The sequence below is a fragment of the Dendrobium catenatum genome, unplaced genomic scaffold (genome assembly GCF_001605985.2).
Source record: "Dendrobium catenatum unplaced genomic scaffold, ASM160598v2 fragScaff_scaffold_1150, whole genome shotgun sequence".
In the NCBI taxonomy this organism is placed as follows: Eukaryota; Viridiplantae; Streptophyta; class Magnoliopsida; order Asparagales; family Orchidaceae; genus Dendrobium; species Dendrobium catenatum.
The window spans coordinates 33,674-44,885 of NW_021319612.1; the positions used below are offsets into that span (position 1 = coordinate 33,674).

An 11,212-nucleotide genomic window follows, 5' to 3' on the forward strand; every position below is an offset into this window, starting at 1 on the left:
AGTCTTTATTTGTGATGAGTGTAGACAGGATGGCTATACCACATTAGGTCAACAAATCTTCTTCTCATGCAATGTTGGGGTTGGTTGATTTGTAGAATTAGGCCTCCTCACATCAGGATGAGAAGAGGAATGGCCATCTTCAAAATGGCGCTCGTTGACTCTTGGTGATTAATGAACATAAGAGTGATGAGAGACTTTAAGGAAATGATTATTCATTACCAAAGATGCAGGCAGAGATGAATGATTATACTTCTAACTAGATAAATTCTAAATTCTAATAGGCCTAGTAGGATTATTCTGATGCCGCATATCATTCGGTCATTACTTTTAGAGAAGCTCCTTGGTCCTCTACCATAACCCTTGGCAATTGAAATAATAGATTTAAATTCATTAAACTTTATCTTTCTTCTAATAGCAGGCTCGTATACATCCTCTTTCAGTAATTCAACTTCAGTGTTTCTGGTGATTACACCTTTCATACTTCTCAGAAAATCTTTTTTGGACTCTATGAAGTTAGAAGCACACTTATGGACGAGTCCGTTCAACAAACTTTTAAACTCTTTCTTCCTTACAAGAAAAAAAGGGATAACAGGTTCTCTATCGAATGCAGGCACTGGGAAGTTGGCGATTTTCTCCTGCCATATACTCTTTAACAGCAGAAAGGTTGAATCCCTCTTCTAACAGCTTCTCTTTTTTAGCTCTCAGTCCCAGATGGTAGTTTTTTTTTCTCTTCTGAGATGTCGTCATAGTCAATGAAATAGTGAATGACAACCCAATCTTAAAAGTGTTTGGTGTAGGCATATCAGAAACAACAACACACTTCAACTTCTTACTAGCAGGCTTAAGAAATATAATTCTTGAGAAAAACGAAGGTTTAGCAGCAACAGGAGCATCCACATACCCAGCTAAGGGTAAGCAATTATGATGAAAATATTATTTTACTGAATTAATGCAATAAATTGAAAAATACATAATTGTTGGCCTTGATAATACACTCATTAGATAGTGCTCTCTACCCTTGATCCATAAAAAGGTCATACTCAAAATTTGGCCTTATGGATCAAGAGCAATTAATTTTTAAAATTTTTGACAAATAAATCAATAAAAATTTATCTAAATCAATGAATTTAGATAGTGGGTAGCCAACTCAGCAAACGCTTTCCATGCAACGCATGCTAGCTGGCTTCAAAGATCTGCGACGGGACACTGGGACAGCTCAAATCGAATGAGTGTCATTTGATCTTAAGGCCAAACGACTACCATTCAAAGGTCTAACCCCCAAGGAGGTCGGATGGAACCCCAATATGACGCAATCAAAGATGTAAAAAGTGAAAAAGATAAAGCAGATAGCTCTAATTTCGTCTTCAACCTCTCAAAAAGTGGTCATTCATGTAAAATTCACTACTCTGGGAAATCTAATGGATTAAATGTTTTTAATTGATCCATGAGGATCTCAATGAAGAAACTCCCCCATCCAATAATCAAATGGTCATGGGATGGAGCTTTTCTTCAAAAAGCTTTGACCCCCTAAATATTGAGCTCGGTTTGAGATTAGTGGTATATAAAAGGGGCTTTTGATTCCTATGAGTTCGTGGATGCCTGGGGAACAACATTGGTGAAGACTCTAAGAAATCTAGAGCACTAGTTAGGAAGTTGAGTTTTCATCATGAAAAACTCACTGAAGCTCGCTCAACTGACCTCTCCAAGGAACCAAAACGATTAGGAAAGCTTTAGAGAGCTAGGGTTTACTCTAGGGAATTTGTTTGGATGAAAAAGAAGAAACCAAGAGCTCTATGTAGATAGAACGGATCTCTTGCTCGTTTTGGCTCCCCCATCATATTCATCCATCAAAGGCCTGCATGGACAAATTAGATTGCTCAGGATTGTGCTATGGGATTTTACCAAGTGGACTGAACCATTTGTGGGAAAGGTAGTGGAGCAAGCAATCATTTTCACTTGGTTGGGTGTTTATAAGACTTGGGTTCATACTTTTTATGAGTGATAAGGTAGTGCTAAGTGGCTGTGCAGCTGGGAAAAAGTCTCGGGAAGTTTGGGTGAAAGTTTACAAACAATCAAATGGCTAGCTTGGGGTTGGCCAATTTGGGCTAAATAAGTTTTCAGGGATTTGTGTTTCATTTGACTTAGCCCAATGGTTGACCCAAGTCAACTCAAGGGTTGGGCTTACTAGGTGATGAGGACATCGTCAGCGATTTCGACACATGTACCATCGGAGATGCCGGAGATTGACGGCCACGATCAGGAGTTTTATTTTGGGTCATTTTATGTAGTAGTTAATTTTATTTTATTTTTTCAGTTTTTACTGTTTTACCGTTTTGGGTGGTCATTTGATATTGTAGCCCGAGGGCATTTATGTCTTTTAGTTTTTGTTTCATTTTGGCCTATTTATAGGAGGCCTCGTGCATTGTATGGGGGGATGAATATTGATATGAAATTTCAACTTTGGTTTTGGATCTTTTTGTGAGTTCTCGAGTGACGATTAGCCTAGGAGAGGCTCAAAGCAATACCCAACAGCCCCTTGGTGGAGCTCTTGGTTTCTCTTTATTTTTCTTCTTCTTTCCTCCTCCCCTAGCCACTGGTTTTCCCCCACCACCCCCACTACTTGATCGCAGCGGCTAGCCCCCTCCCTTGCCGTTAAACTATAGACCCTTTCCCTCTCCTCCACCCGTCCCAACCCCCACCTAGACCCGTCGGCCAACCCAAGAAATCCCCACCAGCCGACCACCCACTCCAGCCTCTCTCGCCGCCCCGTGGCCTCCACAATAACCCCACCACCGCACCACCTCCTCCTCCCCATACCGCCGGCCACCTATCACCAACCATTAATCCCTCATTGATTGTATTGATTGCTTTCCTAATTTAGGTAATCAAATTTGGAGGGATTTCAAAATTCAAATTCAAAATTGATTTGGATTAAATTCTCTTCTAAATTTCATACCCTAATAAGGCAACCACTAAAGCCTCGCAAATCTGAAATTAATTTCAGATTTCCCACTTTAATTCATTCAATTACTTGGGACCACAATCCAAGCAATTAAATCTCCCTAAATTCCTCCCTATAGGGCCGGCCACCCTCTCTCTCCCCAATCTCATTAATTGGAATCCAATCAAGGATCCAATTAATTAAATCACCTCCCCAATTCCCTCCCCCATCTCCATTTATTTCAATTTTCAGATTTTGAAATTAAATCACTCCCAACTCCTCACCTTAGCCGCCCCTCTCCCTCTCCACCCTAGCCTACCGCCGGCCCTCCCTCTTCTCCTCTTTTGCTTCAACAAGCCGCCGGCTCAAGGGCTCAAGGGCTCAAGAAGAGAGTTCTCCACATCCATGGATGGCCGATCCCGATATCGACCACAGCTTCGTCTTTGATGATCAAGGAAAAACGGATAAGACGTTGGATGCTCACTAGTCATCCCATGGACTACCCGCCACCGGCTATCACTCCAACGGACTACACTTTGGGCCCCATTTGTCTCCTAGTGGCATCGCTCGGTTGCTCTCAATCTTTCCTCCATTAAAAGTGCCACCAACAAGAGAGAGAGTGAGAGACCCAAGGTGAAGAGATCTATTTGTTAACCGTGGATTCTTGTTTCTTAATCATAACATTGTTTTATTTATTTTATGTTGTTCATTTGAGAGTACCATGTTATTCTAGTTGTAACCGCATGCTTTACATAGTCTACAATTGATGATTTTGAGAACCTAATTTGGGTAAGCACTAAATCTAAAACTAGCAAAGTTTTAATATTCTTATATTAAAATCCCCAAGCAGTTCTTATTTCCGTGCATATGTTTTACATCACTAGGCCAAGGTACATAGAAAGTTAGATTATTATTTACGTAGGTTTAAGCCCAAGGGATGGAGAAGTTTACGTTCAATTTAAAGAGAAAGGCATATTTCACACTTTAGGGTTTAAAGGTTGAGTTATTCAACTCGGGTCAACCAACGGGCCAAAAAGATCTAACATACTCAAGGAAGAGATTGGGTAGATTAATAGGTAATGAGGCTTTAGTTGAGTTTAAATATGAGAAAGTTGGTCACATATGGTCAACTTGATCAAATATGGTCAAAATTAGGGAATCGAGTGTCCAAATATGTCTAATAAGTTTTGTGTAGTGTATAGAGGGTTTAGAATGTGGATTTAGGGTTTCGGTATGGCTTGAGATGGGAAAAGGTCATTTTGTATGCAATAGTGCTTTTAAGTAATTTTTTATTTTATCTATAACTAAAAGGTCGACCATGGCTTGATTTAAGTTTAGCATGAATCAAATGAAGGTTCAAAGTGTTGATGTTGCCATAACAAAGTCTAATGTAGTTTGGATAATGAAAATGCCAATTTCATGAATTTTTGGACATGTTGGATATTTTTTGTAAATGTAATTGAACACAAATGGGTTTAAGATTTCAATTGTTAGGAAGGACTGAAATTTATTCAAGGAAGGCCAAGGGATGATCTATTTGAAGTAATTGAACACCAAAAAATGATGGATCGTAGAGGATGTGCACAGATAGTCTTGTCAAAACTAAGATCACATTTAAATATCAATTCTCCATCCCTAGATTGGGTGACAAGCTTTAACTTATTTCCAACTTAGTAATTTTCTCTAATATTGATCTTCAAAGTGGATAACATCAAATTAAAATAAGGCATGATGATAAATGGAACACCAATTTTAAGACATCAGATGGCTTATATGAATAATTAGTTATATCCTTTGGGTTGTTCAATGCTTCTAATACCTTCATGAAATTGATGACTAAAGTATTTAAACCATTCATAGGAAAGTTATAGTGATCTACTTTGATGATATTTTAATATATAACGTGGATAAGAACTTACATTAAGGGCATCATCAATTTGTTTTTTAATCTTTGAGAATTGAAAAACTTTACATCAACTTATGAAAATGTTTATTTCTTCAAAAAAGAAGTGATATTCCTGAGGTTCATCATTTCAGTTAATGGACTCCAACATGATCTTACCAAAGTCAAATCAATCATAACGTGGACAATACCAAAAAAAATATTCTCTAATGTTAAAAGTTTTCATAAACTGACCACATTTTATCATACACTTATTAAAGATTTTAGTACTGTCATGACCCCAATCCCAGGCCTCCTTAAAAGAGATAAGTTTGTATAGATTGTTAATGCAGCTAGAGCCTTTGATAAGATTAAAGTCCTCATGACCCCTTCATCGGTCCTTCAATTACCTAACTTTCTCAAGCCCTTTGAAGTCTCTTGTGATGCCTTTAAAATCAGTATAGGTGGAGAGCTTAGTCAAGACAACCATCGCGGTGCTTATTTTAGAAAAAAATCAAATGAGGTAAAGCAATGCTACTACACTTATGATAGAGAATTTTATGTCATTATCCAATCCCTTAACAACTAGAGACATTAACAATTATAAAATAAATCTATCTTACATTTTGATTATCATGCTCTTAAGTTTATCAACACCTTAAGAAAACCACAGACATACAAAATTAGTTGAATTTCTAAGAGTATTCTTTCATTTTGAAACACAAACAAGATATTGAAAAGAAAGCTATTGCCTTGTCACGGATTATTTTAATCATCTCTTCATGAGAATCAAAAACTCCTGATTTTTCAAGGATAAAAGATGATTATATAACATAACGTGATTTTAACCTTTTTTTATTATTATGATCACCTCAATAAACCTCTTACTTCGATCTAAAATTAGGAATAAAATTGAATTAAATGATCCTCATACTTCAAAAGTTGTCTTTCACTTTGCTTTGATGATTACAACAACAACAACAACATCAAGCCTTTATCCCACTATGTGGGGTCGGCTACATGAATCCTTTTTCTCCATTGTGTCCTATTAAAAGTCAAATTCTCGTTTAAATCTAATAAAGAAAGTCATTCCTAATATTTTCTAACCAAGTCTTTTTAGGTCTACCCCTACCTTTCTTAACATAAGTCAAATCTAATACCTCTACTCTCCTAATCGGGTCATCGCAAGGCCGCGTTTATGTGACCAAACCATCTAAGGCGACTTTCTCTAATCTTATCTTCTACTGGAGCTACTCCAACCTTTTCACGTATATGCTCATTTCGTATCCTATCTCTAAGGTAAAGCCACTCATCCACCTGAGCATCCTCATCTCTGCCACACTTAACTTAGTATTATGCTTCTCTTTAAAGGCCAACATTCAGGCACCATAAAAGCATTGCAGGCCTCACTACCATCTTATAGAATTTTCCCTAAGTTTGAGGGGTACATTTCTATCACATAACAAGCGCCGATGCTTCCTCCACTTAACCATCCAACTTGAATTCTGCTAATAATATCCCATCTATTTCACCATCACTCTGGATAATAGATCAAGATATCTAAAACGTGTACTTCTTATTAATGACTTGATCGCCCAAAGTCACAATCCCCTCACTAGGTCTATTACTACTAAATTACACTCCATATATTCCTTTTAGATCTACTCAAGCAAAACCTTAACTCTAAGGTTGACCTCCATAATTCAAGTTTACCTTCAACTCCCTCTCTAGTCTATCAACAAAGAAGAATATCATCAGCAAAAGCATACACCAAGTGTACACCATACATCTCTTGCAAATGTTAGTGAAACATCCATTAATAAAGTAAAAAGATATGGGCTTAAGGCTGATCCTTGATGTAACCCAACCGAAATAGGAAAATACTTGGTCAATCCACCTTTGTGTTTGAACAGAAGTAATAGCTCTGCATACATATCTTTAATGATTTGAATATAAGCATTATTGACTCCTTTCTTTTCAAGAACTCTCCATAGCACTTCTCTTGGAACTTATCATATGCTTTTTCTAATCAATAAATATCATATGTGATCCTCCTTATTTTCTCTATATTTTCTCAATCAAACCTCTTAATAAATGTATGACTTCCATAGTCGACTACCCAGCATGAACCAAATTGATTTTGAGAAACATTAGATCACGCCGCAACCTATGCTCCAAAACTCCTCCCATAGTTTAAAAGTATGACACAATTAACTATATACCTCTATAATTCGCACAATCTTGTACATCACCTTATTCTTAAAAATAGGAATTAACACACTCATTCTCATCATCTGCATCTTCTTAGTCTTTCAAAATAGTTAAAAAGTTTAGTAAGCCATGAAATTCCTTCATCTCCTAAGCATTTCCACACCTCTAATTGGATATCATCAGTCCAACAGCTTTTCCACCCTTCATTTTCTTTAAAGCCTCTCTAACTTCAGTTTTACTAATAGCCGATAAAAACATAAATCTTTATTTTCATCTAGGTGCTAAGGTCACTATAGCAATCTTATTATCACAATCTTCATTAAAAAGTTAGCAAAATATATCTCATCCATCTTTGTTGAATATCATATTCTAAGAAAAGTATTTTTTGATCTTCATCTTAATATATCACTTGAACTAAATCCTTACTACTCCTATCTCTTTGTTTGGCTAACTTATACATATATCTTTCTCCCTCTTTAGTATCTAATCTATTATTATAAATCACTAAAAGCTAATGTCTTTGCATCGCATATTGCTTTCTTAGCATCCTTACGAGCCACTTTATATATTTCTCAATTATCAGAATTTTTAAATTAACCAATTTTTTAACAAAGCTTCTTGTTTTTATTTTCTTGCACATTAGGATTCCACCACCAACTATTTTTACATTGGGAGCTTTTCCTTTGATACTCCAAGGACATCTTTTGCAATATTCTTAATATCAGTAGCAACTTTTTCCCACATAATATTAGCATTCTCATGCACAAGACAAAATCTTAAGATCTAAAATCTTATTTCCAAAAATATTTTTGTTAATATTCTTTAATGCCCCCATTTAATCCTAAGAAATTGTTTTACTTTATTTTTTATTTTATGCCCCTTTATCTTAAAGTCCAAAACTAATAAACGATATGGTACATAAATTTTCACTCGGAATAACTTTACAATCTTTGCAATCTAAACGATTTAATTTTCTAATAAGAAATAGTCAATCTGGGTTGTATTATATCCATTTTTATAAGTTGATAGATGCTCATTCCTTTTCTTAAATAAGGTATTAGCAATTAAAAAATTATAAGCTAAACAAAAATCCAATATGGTCTTGCCACCTTCATTCGTCGTTCCAAATCCATGGCCACCATGAATGCTTTTAAAATCATCTACCTCTCTACCAACATGTCCATTTAAATCTTCTCCAATAAAAACTCTTTCTTCAAGAGGTATATTTGTATTAATTCTTCTAAGTCATTCCAAAAATTTAATTTAGAACTCATATCCAAACCTACTTGAAGACATAAGCACTTATAATATTAACAATCTTATCATCAAAACAATCTTAAAGCTATAATTCTATCTCAATCCTTATTAATTTTTATAAACATTATCCTTAAACTCTTATCTATAATAACACCCTAACCATTTCTAGTACGACTCCTACCGAATACAAGTTTAAATCCTAAACTATCAATTCCTTAGCCTTATCTCCACCACATTTAGTTTCCTGAAGCACAAATATTACATCCTATGTATGCATAAATATATTAATTCCATTAAATTTCCTGTAAGGGAGAACCTATATCAGTTCCTATCCTAATTTATTTTTAACTTCTGTTTGTCGAATTGAGAAAAAAAAAAATGTGATCCACTATTTAAAAACATAAATAATTTATTAAACTCAACTCAAACACATAACTAATTTAGGTTTATAAATGTAGGGTTCTATAGGAGGATCTTTATATAAAATGAAACTACTTTATTGGTGACCTCTTATGCTATGAAAAAAGGGTTATTTGTTTGAGTGGAAAACTTAATTAGATTAAGCTTTAAATTAAAAAAATTAAAAATAAATAAAGCAATATTGAAAGCTCCAAGATATGAATTCGGATTGGTTAAAATAAGACAGTCGATCTTCTATCAATTTAATTTATGAAGATATTGTATCTTCTTGATTGGTATGGCTCACTAAAAATAATGGGCATTTCAATTAAACTTTAAAAATTATTCTCTCATGATTTTACGAGCCATTCAAAGGCGTTTCATGGGGCTGCATGAAAGTTAATGTATGATAAATAACCCGAATATTATGATCATTACTTGTCATTTGTCTTGTATGTCTTATTCATTGCTCCCATATCACCGAATACTTTATTCCATGCTCATCCCTTCTATTACCCAACGTGATTATTTTCTATACCTCTAAGCATTTTCTATAAAACTCTAAATAAAAAATTTGGAAAATAAATGACAAAAAATTAGCATGTGAAAATTAATTAGAGTGTTTAAACAAAAAAATTAGGTTTCAACATTTTAAAAGAGGGTTGAAGAATACTTAGGGAAAGAAACAAAGTTAGGTAACATGAAGAAAGATTGAGTGCAGCGACGTCAAGTCTCTAAGGGTTCATCAGCAACAGTGTAAGTGGTTTGATTGACAAGTCGAGGAATGATGCTTTTGCACTTAAGTGCTTGCAGGTTGAAAGATTGGATAAGTATGTACTTATAATAATAAAACAATAATAATATATATCTTGAGCATATGCTCACGATTGGAGACATGGGGCACCTCACAGGGCACCTAACCAATAAGAACAACATTCAAGCATTTATCCATACATACGGTCAGCTACATTAACTCCTTTTTTTTTTTCTCCATTGTATCATATAAAATCAAATCTCATTTAAATCTAATAAGAGATGTCACCCTAATTTTTATAAACTTAAGGTCTTTTTGGTATACCTTCATACGATTCTTTAAGTCAATTTATTGACATTACAATCTACTCGTCCTATCGGGACATGTAGAGGGATGCCATTTTATGTGACCCAAACCATTCTAGGCCGACTTTCTCTAATTTATCTTCCACTGGAGCTTACTAACCTTTTCATTGTATATGCCTTCTGTATCAATGTCTCTTAAAAGTAAAAGCTACTCATCACTTGAAGCATCCTCATCACCGCAACCACTTAACTTAATTATTATGCTTTTCTTTTCATGTCCAACATTTCCTGCCCATAGCCATTTGCTAGTCTCACCACCATCTTATAGAATTTTCCTTAAATTTGAGGGGACTTTCTATCACACATTAAAGCCCAATGCATTCTCCACTTCAACCATTCACTTGAAATTCTTAATAACATCCACATCTATTTCACACAATCACACTGAATATAGACCAAAATATCTAAAATGTATACTCTCATTAAAAACTGATTGACTGAAGTCACAATTTCCCCACTAGATCATATTACTACTAAAATTACACTCATATATTCTATATTTAGATTTACTAGATCTACTCAAAACGAAAACCTTAAGACTAAGGGCTGACCTCCATAATTTCAAGTTGTACCTCACTCCCTATCTAGTCTTATCACAAGAAAAATTTCGATCAGCAAAAAAGCATACACCAAGATACAACCTCTTCACAAATGTCTAATTACGAACATCCATGATATAAGCAAAAAGATATGGTCTCGTTAAGCTGATCATTGATTGCAACTCAACTGAAATTAGTAAAATACTTTGTCAACCAAACTTGTGCGTTGAACACAAGTAATAGCTCGAGCTGCATTATCCTTAATGACCTAAATATAAGCATTATAAATTGCTTCTTTCTAAGAACTCTCACATAACACTTCTCTTTTAGACTTTATCATATTGATTTTCGCTAAATCGAATAAAATATTTCATATGTAGATCTCCTTATCATCTCCATACCTCTCCATCAAATTCTTAATAAATGATTATAGTTTCCTAGTAGACCTACCCGGCACGCCGCACCAATGCCTCAAATAAAATTATTCAGTCATGACATATGAAAAATTTTTCCCAATTTTGTGTTGGAGGCGCCTTGTATGTGTAAGTTTAAAAATTGAATATAAAAGGACTTTGTTTAAATGGTAACCTCATTCTTTAATCTTATTAAATATATTCCCTAAAATAGAATGTAGGAATTTAAAGTGGAGGTGATCACTATTAATTCCGTTTCTTCTTAAGCATAAAAAATCCTTCTAGTACTTACAAACTTCTATGGACCTTAGATAACATATATACCATAGTGTGACTTGACAATATATCAGATTTAAACACTAAGCTAATGAAATCATAAATCATTAAATGATATCACGAAAAAGTAAAATCTAATTCTTGATATCTTAATAATAATTCACACATAATCTCT

General features: G+C 34.7%; 1 protein-coding gene across 2 annotated transcripts in view; it reads right to left on the minus strand.

Annotated features, from left to right (window-relative positions):
* The window catches only part of LOC110115414, a 38,707-nt gene that overhangs the window by 9,431 nt on the left and 18,064 nt on the right, over positions 1-11,212 (minus strand). The window contains exon 2 of one of the 2 annotated variants that reach the window (XM_028698821.1): positions 5,253-5,270. The exons of the other annotated variant lie outside the window; for it this stretch is intronic. The gene's annotated coding sequence lies outside the window, so the exon portion shown is untranslated. Of the gene's footprint in view, positions 1-5,252; positions 5,271-11,212 lie in introns of those variants that run through there. 2 annotated transcript variants of the gene reach the window in all.